Source organism: Oenanthe melanoleuca, chromosome 10 (genome assembly GCF_029582105.1).
Source record: "Oenanthe melanoleuca isolate GR-GAL-2019-014 chromosome 10, OMel1.0, whole genome shotgun sequence".
NCBI classification, from domain to species: domain Eukaryota; kingdom Metazoa; phylum Chordata; class Aves; order Passeriformes; family Muscicapidae; genus Oenanthe; species Oenanthe melanoleuca.
Genome location: NC_079344.1, coordinates 16,345,991 through 16,364,487, shown reverse-complemented (window position 1 = coordinate 16,364,487; position 18,497 = coordinate 16,345,991). Strand labels below are relative to the sequence as shown.

Here is an 18,497-nt window from a genome sequence, read left to right as displayed (position 1 = left end):
GGGAACAATTTCTTAGTTGCATTTAATCTAAATTTTCCCTATTTCAGTTTGAAGTCATTCTCCCTTGTCCTGTCACTACAGTTCTGGATGAACAGTCCCTCTTCAGTTTCCCTGTAGCCCCTTCAGATCCTGGAAGGTGCTCTGAGGTATCCATTAAACCTTCCCTTCTACAGGTTGAACAGCCTCAGTTCTCCCTGTTTCCATAAGAAAGGTGCCTCTTATCAAATACAGGTGAGTTTGGGTTTCTTAGGAAGGGATATTTGGGCTCCAAGCTAAGACACTAAGAATATCAAAGGTATGTGGCACTCACCCCACGATGTGTAACTCACTTCTTAGGGCAGTGAGTGCTGGGGCATGGGAACAGCAGAGCAGCCAGGCACTCATAGGTGTACTGAACCTGGTAAGGAAGAAAGCACATTTTAGGAAGCCTCAGTGCAGCACTTCACACCAGTGACTTCCAATCTTACTGTATTCTGCTTAAAAACAAAAAAGGCATTGTTTGGTTTCAACTGGGGGGTACTGGTTTCCAAGTACTGGGGGTAAAATGGAGCCAAACCCTACTGTTCATAGGAAAATCATTCTCCTTACCCTATGTCAGTGCAAACTCACAGCTTTCTATGCAATAAATAATGTGAACTTAAGTTCAGAAGACAGCATTTTCTTAAAAATGAAAGTTTTAAAAAGCAACTTTAAGTTCTGACTATCACCTAAAGATGATTCTCCTGAAAAACCATGGGAGACTCCCTTACACAGGCTACAAGCAACCAGCTCCCAAATGGGTATTCCAAGCTAAGTTGGCACTTTATCCTTTTTTCTCCAACTGTTACAGCAAGGTAACATAAAGGTTCATAGTAATACCTTAAACCAGAGGGTGTTTTTGCTTTCTCCCACATGAAGTACATGATAGACCAAAGTCACTGTGGCTGTGCTGCTGAGTGACACCAGTTTGACTGAAGCACGTGGGAATGTGGTGTCCACCTCTGCCCTGTCCTTTCAGGAGCTTGCAGACAGTCCAGTCCAAGTCACATCCATGCTCTTCTGATGTTGTTCATGGTTTTTGTCCTTGAGGAGCCTGGAGGATTGCTCAGTGGGGCTGTAGCAGACTTTGAAAGTCCTCACGAGCTCCCAACAGCTATCATTAATGAATCCTCCTCTGTAATTATCCAGCACCAGCTCCAGAATGAAGCCAGGGACCAGTGTGAGGAACACACACCACTACTCCAGTGTACAAGCAGTGACACTCATTCCTCTCAAATGAAAAGGCATTAGGGAGCTGAATATAGCCCTCAATATAAAATCTACTCTGAAGCATTTAAGGCCAACCTTTGTTCTATTTGATACTAAAGTAATTCCAAGTTATTTGACCAGGTCAGAGGCTGCAGCAAGGAAGAACCAGCCAAACTTGTACCAAACCAAGACCTAAAAGAAAGGGAAACCACAAGCACCTATTCACACTGCAGCTTTATTTAGTCACCTGTCATCCACTCCTGGGCAAAAAATTGGAGCATCCCATTAACATGACAGTCCACATATTTAAATGCTGAACATCCTTTCAGCTCTGCTGTCTTGCCACTTGGAACATGCCCTACTTAAACTTAGAAAGAAAACCAAAAGCTGTGCATAAGAAATTCTAGCTGGGTTCACTGGCCAGAAACTCAGTTTCCTTACACCAATCCCAATGTTTGGTGGTGACTCCAAACAAGGAAGCAAAACAGAAGACTATTTATAATGCACTCCATGGTACAATGATTCACTTTAGCAATAAAGGTAAATAAATCATCTCATGCCATCCTAAGGTTCAGGTTTGAACCAGAAGTTATATTATTCATGTTCTGCTCAAAGAACAAGACAACCAACATGTTAAAGAGGATGGATCAAAGTGTAACATGGGAAAATCCCCACATTGGTCAGACTCTGCCACTTCCTACTGGCAAGGCCAAGTGACAAAATCCATCCTCACCTCATTCAAGACCTTTCTTAACAGAGCTTTTGACCTGAAACACAGCAAACATGACTCCCATGTTCACACAGATGTGGCTCCAGCATCCTGAAGTTCAAAATGCAGAGCTTGTTCTCTATCCTTTCCCTGGCCACACACCAAGAAATCCTGCCCATGTTGAACGTGGCCAGGAAGTCAGGAACCTCATTTAGCTGCAAGCACGGGGAAGAAAGGCACCTCTGGCAGCAGTAGAAAGCAAGATTAGCAAGTGAGAATATGAGAACAGCCTGGTTAGAGCACCAGTTTATCATGGTAACAAGCTCCAGCCTCTCCCTTTCCAGCCTTGATGGCCAAAGCCTGACATTATGGAGAATCCAGGGAAGAATAAGGCAGAATGGAGAAGGACAACAAAAGAGGAAGTCTGAAACTATGACTACTAGCAAGTGGGACCCTTTCTAGCTCTTGACAAATAATTAACTCTTTTTGCACTTAATTAGCATCTTCAGACACTGAGGCCATTTCCTGTGACATGCCCTGGCTTGGATGGCTCCAGTGAGGCACACACCTGGAGCTGAACAGCCCTTGAAGTTTCACAACCATGCAGGAGTTGTGCAGCATCCTTCCATGAGGATGCTCTGCTCTGTACTAGGACCTTCAGCAAGAGGAGTTACTTATTTTCCAGAGAGCCAAAGGCAGGAGGGCAGGAAGCATTCAGGAGTGTGGAGCTGGGTCCCACACATGCTGTACTCAGGACATCAGTCAGCAGAACCACAGCAAAGCCATCTCTTCCCAGCACACAGCCAACGAGCAGCATGTTGGACAGCCCTCAAAGGCCACTTAAGGAAGAAGTTCTTTACTTCTTCCAGGTGAGGCACTGGAACAGACAGACTGTGGACTCACCATCCCTGACGTATTCAAGACCAGGCTGGACAGGGCTCTGGTCTAGTGGAAGGTGTCCCTGCCCATGGTAGGGGTCAGAACAAGATGAGCTTTTTGAGCCCATTCAACCTAAACCATTATTTGAATATCACAGGATAACAGAAACACCACTACACCAGCTAGAGAAGCCACAAATACCCCAAAAACTCTTCAAGCTGTCAGTGTGAGAGAACAGGTCTCCACCAGAAGCATTAAGCCTTGCTGATAGTTTTCCACACTACTTTTCAACATGATGACTTGCCTTAAGCTCAGACAATGAGAACCACAGCTTAGCAGTGCCCAGGGTTTGCAATTCTCTGGAAATAAGATGTGCAATTCTCCAGAAACAGGTGACTTATCTGAAAAGCAACCCATCAGTCCTGGATCAGGAGCAGGCTCTCAATCAAAGCATTCCACATCCATATGGAAAAATGTAAGGTCTCTCCAGACCATTTCTGGTGTGTGGTAAAGCCCCTTCAGGACACCTCAACTCTGCCAGACAGCTTCAGCACACACCTTTAAAAATATGAAGCTGGAGCTGTGTCAGGGGATGGTTAGGTTGGATACTAGGAAAAGGTTCTTCCCCCAGAGGGTGGTCAGGCACCAAACAGGCTCCCCAGGGGAAGGTCACAGCCCCAAGGCTGCCACAGCTCAAGGAGCTTTAGGACAACTCTCAGCCACAGGGTGGGATTGCTGGGGTGTCTGTGCAGCACCAGGAGATGGATTTGATAATCCAAGTCAGAGGTGAAATACCTCATGTCAGGTCCTCCAGGAGCTAAAGAGGTGAACTAAAGAAAAGGGCACAGCTAGTGTGACCTGCAGTTTGGAACAGCAGCCATGCACACATCTGGGAAGGGAAGGGAGTAAGAATATTCTGTTTTTCCACCTCCAGTGGTTTGTATTTCTGGGCCTCCCCAAGTCAGTTTGGGCATCTGAGTGTGATTCTAGGATTGTCCTGAGCAAGGTGAGGAGCTGGACTTTGCTGATCCTTGTGGGTCCCTGCCAGCTCAGGCCATTCTACAGCTCTACCAAGAACACTCAGTGCAGCCTCTTCATGTTGTGTCCAGTTCTTCTCCAGACTCACACAAAGTTTTTGTAGCCACAGTAGTCCCTGGCTACCTGAACAACATCTGAACCACTTCCTGTCAGCTCCATTTGATCCTCCCTGGACCTCATGGCAGCAGGAGTGGGCTGCCCTCCCACATGATGGTTTTGTAACCTGACTTTTTGATTTTTTTCTTATTTTGCTGCCTTTTTGCCAAAACCAAGCACATTGGAGGAAGAGCTGGACAGAAATATGAATGCCTTCATGACTGCACTTGAAGCAAAGCTCTGCTTGGACTCAGTAATTTGCAAATTCCTCCCTGAATACATCCCAAAGCTGGTATCCACTTTCATTCTGCTCAGCTGAAGAAAAAGAGTCAGCCTTTATCCCACACTGTACTTGGGCACTGCTCAGAACAGCCTTTATCATCTCACACCAAGGTAAAAAAATAAAATTGTACAAACCTGTGGCTTACAAAACCCTCTGACATCTCTCTCCCAATTCCTTTAACTCAGGAGTAGCCTGCATGCCTCCAACACAGCAAGGAAATGCTGCAAACAGGTCTAGATCTCAATTCTGTATTTACAAAAGGAAAACAGCAAGTATTTTTTGGGGTTACCTAATGCCATACCCAATGCAATCCCAGCACATGAAGGTTTGATATTCCCATTAAGCTGCCTGTCTCTAACACATAACAGGGGCCTACACTTTATTAACAGCAAAATACTGAGGGCTTCAAAACTGATGCCAACCATCTTTGTGATGAATGGGAACAGAACAGTGCCTCAAATAATACAAGAATAAGAAATTTAGAGGAAACATGAAGGCAACTTCAGGTAGAGTCTACTTACAACACAGGAACATTATGATTTGAGAGTCTTAAAATCTTTTGACTCATCAGGAGCAGAGGCCTGCTTATTCTAAATTAAATTTCATGACATGTTTTCCCTGACTGTACCTGAGGTATTCCCAGCATGGAGCTGCACTGTGCTTCCAGCAGCAATCATTCCATATGATGTGGTTTGGTGACACCTCAGCCTGGGAGCACAGAGTGACAGCTCAGCTGAGGACGCTCATGAAGAGAACTCTAATTTATCCTTTCAATGTGAGCCTCTGCTCCCAAACCTTGACCTTTCTGGTACAGCTTCCAGAGCCTGAAACTCAAGCAGGGAAAGCCCACCCAAGGAGTATTTTACTTTTCACTTTGAGATGATTTAACCTTTTCACCTGCAGCAGCTGCAGATACTGTACAAGGAACAGTAGCCTGGAAGAAAGAAAGTGTGTGGCTCAGGGAAAAATAAGCATATATCTTAATATGAAACATCTGCTTTTCAGTCTTCTTTTTTATTGCAAAGAAATTGAGTTTTTCCCTTTTGGCTTCTCCTGTAGCAAGAGCAGAGGGTACCCCACAACAGCACCCAGTGAGGATCTGGGTGCCCTGAGCTCATGGAAAAGGGTCAAAACAGATCATCCACCTTGACTAAATGTTGAGTTATGAAAAATATTTAATAGTGGGATTTTGAACTCTCATTATCTTATGGAAAAAGGCTTTGAGGAAGACTTTGATCACAATCTGCCCAAAGTGTCTCTACACAGCACTCACCTCATATCCCCCTCTGAAGTGCACAGTACATAGCTCACACTCTCTCTGTTACCATTATCACATTGCACTTGGCTCATATTTTGTAGTACTATTATTTTCTTCTTTTCCAAGGATCCCTTCATGGGTTACATGAATCACACAGTTAATATCCCTCTAGCATCTGCACAATAAATGCTGCCACTCTCTGTGCCTCTGGGAAGAGGGATAAAGCCCTAAGTTTAAAGTCATACTAAATGGTATTTGCTGTCAGACATGGCTGAATTCACACTCCAGGTGCCAATCTCAACCTGGACCATCATGCAGTAATACTTAAAAAAAATTTTTTTTTTAATTACAAAAAAAAAATCCATCTAGCCTTAGGAGTTTTCTTGCAAGATCCTTTTGATTCACATCTGAAGATGAGCTGCTTCAGTTCTTCACATTCTTTTCAAGAAATGATAACAGAGCTGTTGGAGCACTTGCTGCTCCCAACCTGCACAGCAATGATGATTTGCTCCACATTCCCCCCTTACTACATGGGTTTACTCAATCATTAACAGATTCTTGATTTAGTGCTCTTTCAAACAGCCAGCTCAGCTCATACCCCTCCTCAGATCTAAGCATAAGCCAGGAACCCAAATGCAGATATTTAAGATCCTTTTTCCTTCCTTGAGAGATTCAGAAAGCTCATCACATGCTCAGGTGACATTCTGGCTCTCTAAAGAGAGGGAGAGACACTAAATTAAGCTGAGTAGCCTCCATTCCTCAGGGCCTCTGCTGCTGCTCCTCAAGTTTTCAGGAGACCTCAGGTATTTTGCTCCTTTTGGTTCTCCCTCCTGGTTCTTCTCCTCCATGTGTGAACCCCACAACAATCCACATGTGCCCCAAAAGTTGAGAAGGTGCCTGCAGCTTAGATCTGACACCAGGACAAAACAGCATCTCTGAAGGAAAACCCACACATGCTCTCTGTAACATGGAGTAACCAAAGAGCTGCAGGAACCCCCTGTGGTTTCTCCCCTTATCAGACCCACTGCTGAGCAAGTCTAACTCATCACAGCAACAGGAGAAAACCAACCCTACAATACCTGGGGAGCTCAGAGCACTTCAGGAACAGGTCTGACAAGCAGTATATGGGAAAGGCAGGACAAAATCTCCCCTTTTGGGCACAGCAGCCCTTTTGTTACCTCTGCAGAGGTAACAAAAAAGAGTTCAAGCTGTGAACATTCCACAATAGGATGTTTCAATCCCAGGGAAAGTATTGAAACACCAAGTTTCATGTTTCAGTATGAAACTCCATTAATGGCTCCTCATCCATGGTTAAAATTACTAGTTTAATAGGTCAGTGTCTGATTAAAACTAGATTTTCAGCAGGCACAGACTAGGAAGCTAAAAAAGCAACCCACAGTTGGTCAGCTATGCCATGAACACAAGGGAAACAGCCCCAGGGACATATTGGGATCACCCCTATATATATATATATATATATATACACACCTTGCATGTAATTAGTAAGACACAGGGTAGGACATTAAATTGTGCTGCTTCACTCTTGGCTGTTTCTGTCCCATCCTGGGCTATCAGCTGATTGCCAGCACGGGGAGAGGTGAAGAGAGGCATCATGATCACCTCCTCCCAGATGTTTCTGCATAGAAAGGTGGAATTTCAATAATTTTTTTCCCTTTTAAAGGGACCAAGAACTTTCTGTTCAATTCCTTTTTTCATCCATAATTTCTAACTTTATTTCCCTCCTTTCCATATCTGCCTATCCCCTCCTGGAATGCTTTTACTCATAAGCCTCAGTACTCTATACAGCAAATCTCCTTTGAACAGCACAGCATGGGAGGTCTGTAGATATGGACAGTAGCCTGGAAACAGCTGGAGATTTCCCCTCCTGTAAGAATCCCTAAGGCATCCTCCAGAGCTCTTCAGAAGTACCATCTCCTCATGCTGCCCCAGGATGCTGGAAAGGCAGGAGGTTCATAAAGGTGGAATTAATAGCAGGAGAACTTGTGTCAAATTCTGCCCAAGAAAATTGAGGATGATCCAGGGAGCAGCAAATTTCTGCAGTCTGCTCCAGGATCTGCCACTGCTGGATTACAGATGTTGGCATGGACACAGCTGTCCAGCATTCATTTTATGGACATGCCTGGGTTTGTCTAATCACATTTTTTGTTTGCCCAACTTCCTAAACCAACAGCTTCTACACAGCTCCAGAACAACATTCAGAAGTTTGCTGCCTGCTTTTTAAAGAAATCCTCCCAATCCCAAGAGCTGCCCAGGATAGGCAGCTTCTCATCCACCTTCAACTCTACTTTCTCTCTCCATATGTTTTCCAACCCTGGGGAAGATGTAATGACCAGAAATGCACAACACAATAGGAGGAGTCACACACTCACCCAATGCAATTCACTCAGTGTATTACTCAACTACCCTAATCCTTAATCAGATTAATATTTGAGCCTTCCAAAAAATAAAACAACATGTAGTACCTGTATCAAGCAAGAAACCAGTGCACCACCAACAACCAAGTCAGTGCCAGAGAGATGAATCCCAGTGGTCCAAGCCATGCCCATGCCAACCAAAAGGGTTTTTCCCATTCACCTGCAAAAGATCTTCTTTCACAAGGTAAAAGATGCACATCACAAAAATCCTATTCAGCTTCCCAGCAACTTTTCCCACTCAGCTGGCAGCTGCCAGCTTCAGAGCAGTCTGGCATTGTTGGGGGATGCAAGGAGCTCCAGAAGTACTCTGAGTACTCCTGAGTACACATTAAAGGTGTCTTCCTCATTATGCTTGTAGGTTGAATAATGCAATTAATTAGAAGCAACTTCAACAAGAATTTGCTGAAGTTTAACATGGAGGATAAGTCTCACTTCACACAGGGAGACAAACCCACATGAGGAGGCACAACCAGAACTGGCCACCTCTGTGCAACATCTCACACACACCACAAACTTCTCCCAGAAGCTGAAATGCTATTTTGCACACACAAGCTTCATGTTACCTTGAAGGCAAACATTACATTTCCCACAGTTTGGAAATTGCATCTGTATGAAGCTGCTTTGATTCAACTTTCACTTTCAAGCCCTCATCTTCAATGCAGCTGTCAATTAGAAATGTTTATTACCAAGTAATTTACTCTGTGCACCACATTGTGTCTGTCTCCTTTGAAGCCACTGGTGAGCATGGCTTTGTAGCAGTAGATCACTTGTGAACCTTTTGCACTGCACTCAGATCCAGAGTCACACTGGAAGTGTTGGCCAATGACAAACACAAAAAGCTGTTTAGCACCATCGAGCCTCAAAGCTCTGTCCACCACACAAAAACAGGGATTATGCGTTGAGAGAGATACAAGTAGAAAATCCTTACAGCACAAGGTCATACCAAGCTTGCTGGAAGACTAAATTTAGCCACCTGTGCCTCAGGCGAGTCTGTTAGTTATGGGAAGCTCAGATACTCAGGGCTGGTTTACTCAAATGTCCAAACTACTACATTCAGAGTCAGCAGAAGGAGCTCAAGAAGATTTAACAGCACAAATATATTTTAGAGCATCCCATTAGCAAGTACATTTCCTCCTCTATCTCACCTCACACAACAGTTCTAACAGCTACACAAGAGCAGATAGACAAGAACTCAGGGATTATTCAAAGCTTTTGTAAATGTTAGCAGAGGCTGAATGAACAGTTTGTGAAGACAAGCCTCAGTTTACCAAAAAGTATCTCAGGCAACAGTTTTGTCAAGCATTTAATAATTTTCCAAGCCAAAGAGGCAGAGGTGACTCAGGTTCTTCAACTGTGTTAGGTTTTAGGATCAGTATCAGCCATGGGCCCACAGAAGGAGCACAGCAGTCAACTAAAATTTGATGTCCAGGATCACTGCAACAATCTGCCAGTCAGAAAAAACAAGTTAAAGAATCTGGTTTCAAGGCACCACTGCAGAACTTCTGAACTATCTGCCTCAGCCCTACAGGCCTTCAGAGATGCTCAAGAATCTATTTTGATGCCTAAAACTCAAACAGGAGCATTAGCTCAACCATGCAAAGCCAGGATTACTGAGCTGAATGCACAAAAGTCCAACCAGGCACAAGATTTCCCTCACTAGATGTTGAGTGTGTATGGTCCCAAAGGCATCTGGAAGTCACACTCCATCCCCTAATGCCTCTACAAACAGATGGTGCCACAGAGGGATATATGAACATCCAACAGCCACCCTGCACATCACTGCTCCTACCAAACCTGTCCCTGCAGAGGCCCCAGCCAGGAGGATACCATGACCCCTAAGTACCCCAGACAAAACCTGAAGCTATCACCACAGCAGCCAAGTTTCCCCCAAATGTGTCTTCAATCACATTGTCTCCTTGAAGTTGAAGCACCAGGAAGAACAGAACAAGTGGTTCCAAAACATCCTGTTCCCAGTCATGGATCTTGACAGGCAAAGGCATTCTGGCATGCTCAGTAACTCCTTAGAAGGGATAAAAACCACCAAGTACCAGTGCTGTACCCAGCAAATCCACACAAAACCAAAGAGTTGTGAAATGTGTTGGAGCCTAAATAGCAGTCTTGGATTTTAATCAGAGAATACCAGGGATCTGAGCAGTGGTATTCCCCCCAGAGATGCCAATACAGCCCAGCAATGATTTACCACACTGGCACTGCAGCTATCACAAGTCAATCTGAAGCCAACACTGCACAGAACCAGTTAAAACCTTTGCAAAGAAAGGAAGCTGGGAAGCAGTACCAGATGCCAGTGGCTAGAGGCCTGATGTCAGCTGCAGGATGATAGTTTGGAGAACCTGAGGGCCTCCAAAGCATTCAACTCAGCTAGCTGAGGTAGGCATTGCTAGAAAAATGAGAGAGCAACCAGGGAGTGAAAGCTATTCAGGGTGGGGAAGAACCATAAAATCATAGACTGATTTGGGTTGGAATGGACATTAAAGTTCACCTTGTCCCACCTCCTGCCACGGGCAGGGACACCCTCCACTGGACTAGGTTGCTCCATCCAACCTGGCCCTGAAGACTTTCAAGAACCTCTCTACCTGGAGGAATGAAACACAGCAGGCATTTTGGAAGTGTTCATTTCCATCTAAGAAGTTACTTAAAGCACGTGCTGCCCCAGTCCCTTCCTGCAGCACAAACCAGAGTGCTGTGACCTGCCAAAATTTGACAACAAGGATGAGTTGGCATGAAACTCCTAAAGGCAAGACCTTTGAAGTCTAACCTGAACTTGAAAAGAGACAACTACAAAGCCTGTGGCCTCTGCTTCATTAAAATAAGATGTTAAAGGTTCTTAAATTTCATTTGCTCATTGAAATTTGTTCTTTTAAAATCCATGAAATAAAAATAAGCTGCAGAAATGAAACTGGCCTTGTGTGTTACAGAGGAAGACAGTTACAAAGTAACTAAGGACAGTCCAGATCAGGCAGGATGGGATTGCTGCACAATGAATGAAGCAGCTTGTTCCAACCTTGAGGAGAGTCAAACTCCTCCATTACTTGCCAGAATTGTCACCCTGGATGAACAATATTAAAGCTGTATTTTAGAGAACTTCCTCTCATTAGTTCCAATAGACCCAAACAAAACAGCAGTCAGATCTGGAAGAAATTTTGAGTGATGAGAAATGAAAGCTCAAAGATCCAGCAAGTCTGAGAGACATCAAACTACTACTCTTCCAAAACTGCCCTAAAGAACTTTATATAAGAGAAGTAACTTTAATGGCTGGGCCCAATGATCTTAAAGGTGGTGCCAACCTGAACAAGTCAATGAGTCAATTTATATACCCATCCTTGCCAAGTGCAGGGCTAGACAGATTTCCTGTGTTTTCCTTGTTGTGAGCTCTCCACTGGTGTGAAGGACAACAACTGAAACGATCTGAATCTGTCCTCTGACTTGTAACTCAGAAATGAATGTGCAAAACAAAGGAACACTGAGTTTGGCTAATTTCTACAAACAAGGTATTACCTGTGGCAGAATCTCACCACCCTCACAGAGAAGAATTTCATCCCAGTATCAAATCTAACCCTGACCTCTGGCAATGGGAAACTGTTCTGCATGGCAGGGGTTAAACCATGAACTGAGCTCCACAGCAAATCAATAAGATGGAAGAGAGCATCTTCTCTAACATAAAATAAACAGCTCCAGGAAACACGTCAGAGAGGTTAGATTCACTGAGTTCAAACAGGCTTCTCCTACTACTTGATTAAACTACCTTTGGCATTGACACAGCAATTCCTTGTGGGCTGGGAAAAAGGAGTAGCTCTGTAGGAGGCAGGTATTTCAGAGCTTTCTTAACCTCAGCACAAACTGCATGAACTCCCCAGGCTTTATCACTGGACATTAAAACACAGGATAGCAGCTACTCAGGATATTTAATAAATGATGTGGCCTCCTCTAATGCACCACAGACAATGTGGCCAACTCATCTAAGAGCTACAGACACAATGACCTCAGAAAAAAGATTTGGGACTGCAGAGAAACCTTCACATATTTGTAAACAGCCACAATATTCCCAGCCTAAAGGAATGTCATAAAATAACCATAAGAAGGGGAAAAAAAAAAAAAAAAAAAAACCAAAAGGAAAAAAAAAGGAGGAAAAAAAAAGAGCAGGAGAGCAGAGGCAGACAATTTTCCCATATCCCCAATTCCTGCACTAAATGCTCAGAGCAGCAAATCCAAGCTATTCAATTGTCTTCCACAACACACAAACTGTCAGGCTGATCTTGAGGGTGGAATCACTGTCAACTTTTCAGGCTGTTAAGCTGTTCTCCAGAAGAGATTTGCTCAAAGATGAGCAAAGCAAACCAGAAGATTCAGACAGGTAAAAGACAACTATCCATTGCAGGAGATGGGCTGCTCCAAAAGGATCTGACAAGAAGGAAGAACATACCAAAAGCCAGGAGAAAATGATGATTTCAGTCCTCTTGAGTTTCATTATTGCTTTTACCAATTTCTAGGGAAAAAGGGATTGTTTAAAATGTTGGAAGAGTCTGATGAACCAGAAATTAAATGAGCCATTTAAAGAAGAGTTCAAATACCTCCTCCCTCAAATAAAAAACAAAAGTCAGGGGGTGCAGAGTGTTAATGTAGAACATAGAGATGAAGTAGGCATAGCAATTCTGAAATTTTACCACTTCATAGAACCCCAGAATGGGCTGGGTTGGAAGGATCTTAAAGCCTGCCCTGTTCCATCCCCCTGTCATGGGCAGGGACATCTTCCACAGCACCATGACAGTGGCCCCTGCAATCAAAATCAAAGGCTCCTCTCACATTGCAGAAGAGGAGTAGAGAAAGCCAGCAGATCCAGAGAAGAGTATATTTGAGGAGGATGCATCTTTGGGGGGAAAGAAGGTGATTCATAAGATCCTCATCTCCTCAAGAACTCCTACAGATGGGACAAGTATTAGCCATGTGAAAATCCACAGCTAGAACAAAAAAATCAACACAGCGCAAGTCAGATGGAAAGACAAAAACAAGGGTCAGGAGCACTACTTCACAAATGCTGGAAGTCTAAAAGTATGATGGAAAAACTCAAATGTCTGGCTTGCAAGTGGACATAGCAAGTTCATTCAAAACACAGTAGAGAGTAGAGGAGCCACCAGACATTTAAAAAACACAAGAACCAAGCAGACATTTAGAGGAACTAAGCTGACACCACCATTTGAGCAACTCAAGTTTTTTGTGTTAACGAGAAATCCCCTGAATCAGAATTAAATCAGAATTACAAGTTTAAACCAGAAAATCAGAGCCTCAGACACTGGAGGAGCAGCAGCAGCTGTCACACTGTCACCAGCGAGCTGCACAAGCAGGACACAGTGTTGACCAGGCTCCACATCCCTTCATGTCACCAGAGCAAATGCCAGGTCAGTGTGTGACACCAGGACCAAGTTCTTAAACAGCAAGTGATTCTCTCCAGGAGTGGCTGAGAGAAGCAGCAACTCACAGAACCATGGAATATTTGGATGGGAAGGGACCTTAAAGCTCAGCTTGTTCCACCCCCTGTCACAGACAAGGATGATTTTCCCTATCCCAGGGTGCCCCAAATCCTGTTCAACCTGGACTTGGACACTTCCAGGGATGAGGCAGCCACAGCTACTCTGGGCAACCTGTGCCAGGCCTTCACCACCCTCACAGAGAAGAATTTAATCTTAACATCCAATCTAAACTAATTCCTACCTTCACCTTGGAAGGCAGTTGGAATATTGGTGTGAGCCCTACAGTGTGACCTGACTGAGTAATCAAAGCCAACCCATCTGTACAGCAAAGCTAAATGTCCAAGAAGGAAACAAAATCTAAATTTATAAGCCTTTAGTAAGAAAAAAAAAAAAAAAAAAAGATTAGAAGCCACATGATCTATTATTGTATTAATGAATCATCAGACAACATCCCCCAAAAATTAAAATTGTGTTTTATACGTACTCTGCTGAGCTTGGCCATCTCCTCTCTTCCTGCTTGACCCCAGAAATAAGGCTTTTGGTGGCAAAACATGATGAGGTGACAGCAACAGCCTCACTTTACCCCAAAGTCACACAGAAGGAAATGTGGAAATGCCCTTGATTAAAGCTGGTACCTGAAAGTCTCTTGGCCCAGCTTTCAGAGAGGATTCAGCAGCATCTGGACCACCCCAGCCCAGGCAGCCATGCTGGGCAAACCAGAGCTGGCCTAAAGACCAGCCTAAACTGCTGCAGGGCTAATTATACTGTACAAAATGAAGCCATGTTTCAGGAGTCAGGGCTGCTGTCATTTTTAGCCCTTCTTCCTTCTGCAGTGGTCAGAGCACATCAAGGGAAAAGCAGCTGATATACTCCATTGAAAAAAGCAAGAATACTACATGGCAGAATCCACCAAAGCTCTCTGGAAAGAAAAACTATGGGATAAAAGAAAAATCCTTCATGTACATAAATAACTGGTCCATTTTGCAGCAGAAGGGACTCACCAAAGGATTCTGCTTTACACTGAGCTGTGTTACTAAGATGACAACATTTGCTACTCTGAATAATTCAGGATGAGAAGTAAATAAGAGCCATGACTCCAAGGAATTGCAGTAAAATCTCATGATATGAGTGGGTGATACAATTCACAGAGCAGCACATCAGGAACAACCACCCTAACATCAACTTCAAGAAACATGACAGACTGAACTGAAGCCAACCCTAGGAAGCAGGACTACAGAAGAGTAATCCACAAAAACCATGGTTTTCAGATCACTAATGAACAAGCACATCATTTGTAACTACAGAGACAGTAATATAGGATAAAATACCTCTAAAGAGATACCTGCACCATAAATATATCCCAACACATCTGTCAACATCCCCCTTTGTCCTATGCCCCACCCCTCCTGCCTTAAGTGTCTCAAGGAGGCTGGAGCAGAGCTGGCAATGACATGAAAAAAAAGCAGAGCCACAAAAGATTTAAATATATGAGGACAATTCAGCCAAGAAACTACTAGGAATGGAAAAAAGTATTTTCCTAAAATCATGAATATCGTGAAGAGAAGTGTGAAGGCTCCTAATTTCAACACCTGGCTCAGGGAGGTCATGAACTGTTGGAGAGAGAAAAAATAAAGCACTGTTTCCCTGGATTATATCTGCTGTGTTTGTGTTCTCCCCTCCCCAGGCATCTGCTTCTGGTTACCAGTGAGCAGGATACCAGGCCAGATGGATTCCTGGTCTCATCTGGTAGCACTTTTTAAGGCATTACACAGGATTTAATCTGTTAACCTGAAAATACACAGGGGCTGATTGCTTCCTAAGAGCTGGAAAAGGGAGCAGTGTCAGAGCAGGGAAAGCAGCAAGTGGCTGTGGACTAGGATGGACTTAGGATCTTGCCCAGCTCACAACACCCCTCACAGCAGAGTTCTGAATCTGCCAGAATATTTTCCATTGGTGACTCTGGCACAGAAAAGCAAGTTGTTGCCAATGCAGAGAACCAGAACAGCATGAAAACTCCTATGGAAGAGCCAGATATATGGGCTGGAATGAGGCAAGCTCACTCATGAACTGGAAAGCTTTTTAATCCAAGTAAAAAGAAAGAGAGACAGGGTATTTATTAGCTTGTTGCCATGACCTGTGAGCCCCCAAACTGTCTTAGACATGAAGGATACCAGCACAGAAGGATTCTCCATGGCACAGCATCCCAGAGAGCCTCCCCTGCCATTCTGTGCCCTGCTCCCCCATCAGGGATTAGCTCTGAGTAAACACGTGCAGGGAAGAGAGAACATGGACAGAGTGACTGTGTGGCTTGAAAATAAGGAGCCAACAGCTGGGCCAAGCTTTCTGAAACCACTAACAGAGAGAAGAGCTGATTTAGAGAAAGCAACTCTGGCATAAACACAGGCAGGTATGTACAAGCCACAGATAAATTTATTGTGAGAACCTGGTGTGGGTTTCCAGCCCTCATGTCCCAAAAACACAGCAAGGAGCCCAAATTGGCCCAAACTTGTGAGGACAGTTGGAAACACACAGTTATAGACTCGCAGAGGAAAGCAGAGAGATGAGACTCCTCTTGCTCACCACCCAGGAGCCCTTAAAGAATAAAAAAGGGCACCAGCCAAGCCTAGAAAAAGTGATTTCAGGGCAGGGATTGTTTAAAGAAACACTTGTATCTGAAAAAAGCTTAGGTGCTTATGGAGGGAGGAAGCACAAAGCCCTGATTTTATCAAGCCAATAGTCTAAAATTTCACTGGAGTAGGCAAGATTTTTGCCAAAAGGCTGGAATATCAGCAGTGCTGGGGTGCTGCTACATCGGCAGCCAACATGGAAACTGAGATTTCCCTGGCACCTCTCACCTGCATCCTCCACTCTTCCTAAGTACATTTGCTTTTTTTTTAAACTAATAATGATTTTTTTATTACACACCATGATATTTAAATTATTTTCTTATCTGGTCACACCTTGCCAGCAGTGACCTTCCCTAAACAAGCACTCCTGCTGGTATTTATCATTGGCAGCATCTCCAGCTCATCCCTGACTCCCAGGAGCTCCAGTGTGAGCCCAGCTTCATGTGGAAATAACCAGTGTGCACATCTCTCTGCAACAGCAGTGTCATGAAACACAAATTCTCTCATCAGTAACACTTCACCACCTAGGTAGCACTTTCAAAACTTGAGCCACTGGCAAGCATTGAGGAATTCTGCAGCCTGAATCTCTGAATCTCTGCAAACTCCTAAATCAAAGGCACTCTTTGTTGTTTTTTTGGTTTTTTTGGTTTTTTTTTAATGTGTCTTGGGAAAATGCTGCTAATACCTAATAAGAGCTTCTCACCAGGAACAAAGCTCATGATTCCCAGTTCAGCCATCACCCTCTCCCAACAGAGATTGAGTTACCAACACAGCACTGAACCAGGGATGTAGAGATGGATTACCTGGGTAAATCACAGCTGGCAGCTGGGAAGCTGAGAGAAGGAAAAGGCAGGTCCTGAAAAACCTGGGGAGTATTAGGTCACTAGTGAAAAAAAAAAAAGTCACGTCTGAGGTCACACCCATGACAGTGGGACTTCAGGCAGGTCACAGTGAGCCCAGAAACGAGGAATGTAGAAAATGTCACACAGTCAGGCACGGGAGGCAGCTCAACAGAGCTTGGACTCTGCTCAGAAGACTTCCCACGAACAGAGCAGTCCTGTCGAGAAAGGCTAAAGGGGACTGGTAGCAGTGAAACATTTGGAAAGAAGATGCCACCCTCCTGAGGCAGCTGAGGCTGCCCTGGCTCTGGAAGGGTTTGGAGCAGCACGGTCTGGGGAAAGGTGTTCCTGCTCATGGCAGGGGTGGAATGAGATGACCTTTAGGATCCTTCCAACTCAAACCATCCCGATTCCATGATCTGGGTAAGACAACAAGCCTCAACCCTTAGAGTTCCACACTGTGCCAAACAGTAGAAGGAAATACTTTCCAGGCGTGCAGGGGATATATAACTTCTTCACACAAATACATTGCTGATACACCTCCAGTTACAAAGAGCATTTCGCGTCCTTTGATGGGAACACCACCGGGTCCCCGCACTCCCGGGACAGTCCCTCAGCTCGGACCGCCGCGCTCCCCCACTCAAGCCCCGCCGGGCACAGCCCAGCGCCCCGAACGCGCCCCGCTTCCCTCCGCCCACACCGCGGGGGAGCCGCCATCCCCTCACCCGCGGGGTCCCTCGGGCCGCCCCACGGCGGCTGCTCCGCCCGCTCGGCCGGAGCCGTTCCCGCCGCACCGGCAGCGCTGCGGCGCCCAGCCCGGGCCGCGAGGAGCGCCCCCCGCCCGGGCCGCGCCGCCCGCGCCCCGCCGCCCTACCTGCCCCGCCGGCGCCGCGCTCCCCGGGCGGGCCGGGCCGCGCTGGGCCGGGCCGGAGCCGCCGCTGCTCTCCCCGCGCCCACCGCAGCTCCTCCCTCACGGCACTCGACGGCCACGGCCCGACCCGGCAGCGCTCAGCGCCGGCACCGCCCCGCGCGGCTCCGCCCTATGGCCGCTCCGCGCCCGCGCCGCTTCCGGGGCAGCCGGGCCCTGGAAACCGCGTGCCGTTGCCAGGAGGAAGCGGCGGCCGAACGAGCGGGGCGACCGCGGGCACGGCGGCGGAACGAGCGGGGGGGCGGCGGAACGAGCGGCGGAACGAGCGGGGCGACCGCGGGCACGGCGGCGGAACGAGCGGGGGGACCGCGGAACGAGCGGCGGAACGAGCGAGGGAACCTCGGAACGAGCGGCGGAACGAGCGGGGGAACGAGCGGGGGGACCGCGGAACGAGCGGGTTCGCTCCGGGCGGGGCTCAGCACCCGCCGAGGCTCAGCATTCATTCATTGGGACTCTGCATCCTCCGGGCTCAGCACCCGCCGAGGTTCGGCATCAACCGGCACATCCATTGGGACTCTGCATCTTCCCGGGTTTAGCACCCGCTGGGGTAGCTGCTTCCAACCCAAACTGTTCCTCGATTTTTTGGAAGAGGAGTAGAAACCCACTGGTGTTGTCATCTGGATGCTCCCAGGTTGATTCTGGTGAAGAACTTGGCGTTTTCCACATGGATGTTTTAAATTGACACATTTATG

The 18,497-nt window shown here is 45.9% G+C and overlaps 1 protein-coding gene across 3 annotated transcripts in view; it reads right to left on the bottom strand.

Moving 5' to 3' along the window:
- CSNK1G1 (casein kinase 1 gamma 1) overlaps positions 1-17,895 on the bottom strand; it is a 90,882-nt gene extending 72,987 nt beyond the window's left edge. The window contains exons 1-2 of one of the 3 annotated variants that reach the window (XM_056499939.1): positions 17,752-17,895; positions 311-397 (exon numbers count right to left, since the gene is read on the bottom strand). The gene's annotated coding sequence lies outside the window, so the exon portion shown is untranslated. Of the gene's footprint in view, positions 1-310; positions 398-17,602; positions 17,690-17,751 lie in introns of those variants that run through there. The other 2 variants (XM_056499941.1, XM_056499940.1) reach the window with 2 other exon arrangements.
- Positions 17,896-18,497: the final 602 nt, after the last annotated feature.